The sequence below is a fragment of the Volvox carteri genome (genome assembly GCF_000143455.1).
Source record: "Volvox carteri f. nagariensis unplaced genomic scaffold VOLCAscaffold_10, whole genome shotgun sequence".
Taxonomy (NCBI): Eukaryota; Viridiplantae; Chlorophyta; class Chlorophyceae; order Chlamydomonadales; family Volvocaceae; genus Volvox; species Volvox carteri.
The window spans coordinates 632727-633441 of record NW_003307553.1 but is presented as its reverse complement, the minus strand read 5'-3'; the positions used below and the strand labels follow the sequence as shown (position 1 = coordinate 633441).

Below are 715 nucleotides of genomic sequence, written 5' to 3'. Positions count from 1 at the left end.
ATGGCAGAGGGAGCGCAGACAGATGCACAGGGCGGGGTGTTTTTGGCTAGGGGGGGGCAGGGCAGGGCGGCGTTGGGAAAGGGGGGCGCGGGGGAGAACAGCGTTGGGCTGGGGGGCCGCAGGGGAGGACGGCGTTAGGCTAGGGGGCCGCAGGGGGAGGACGGCGTTAGGCTAGGGGGCCGCAGGGGGAGGACGGCGTTTGGCTAGGGGGCCGCAGGGGAGGACGGCGTTGGGCTGGGGGGCCGCAGGGGAGGACGGCGTTAGGCTAGGGGGCCGCAGGGGGAGGACGGCGTTAGGCTAGGGGGCCGCAGGGGAGGACGGCGTTGGGCTAGGGGGCCGCAGGGGAGGTGGGCCTTGGGCTAGAGGGCCGCAGGGGAGGACGGTGATGGGCTAGGGGGGCCGCAGGGGAGGACGGCGTAGGGCTAGGGGGCCGCAGGGGAGGACGGCGTTAAGCTAGGGGGCCGCAGGGGAGGACGGCGTTAGGCTAGGGGGCCGCAGGGGAGGACGGCATTAGGCTAGGCGGGGCCGCAGGGGAGGACGGCGTTAGGCTTGGGGGCCGCAGGGGAGGACGGCGTTGGGCTAGGGGGCCGCAGGGGAGGACGGCGTTGGGCTAGGGGGGCCGCAGGGGAGGACAGCGTTGGGGTAGGGGGCCGCAGGGGAGGACGGCGTTAGGCTAGGGGGCCGCAGGGGAGGACGGCGTTGGGGTGGGGGGCCG

General features: G+C 74.8%; 1 protein-coding gene across 1 annotated transcript in view; it reads left to right on the top strand.

Annotated features, from left to right (window-relative positions):
* Positions 1-715, top strand: part of VOLCADRAFT_58297 (uncharacterized protein) — a gene marked incomplete at both ends in the record, with an annotated part of 7090 nt that overhangs the window by 5233 nt on the left and 1142 nt on the right. The gene's annotated exons all lie outside the window — the stretch shown is intronic.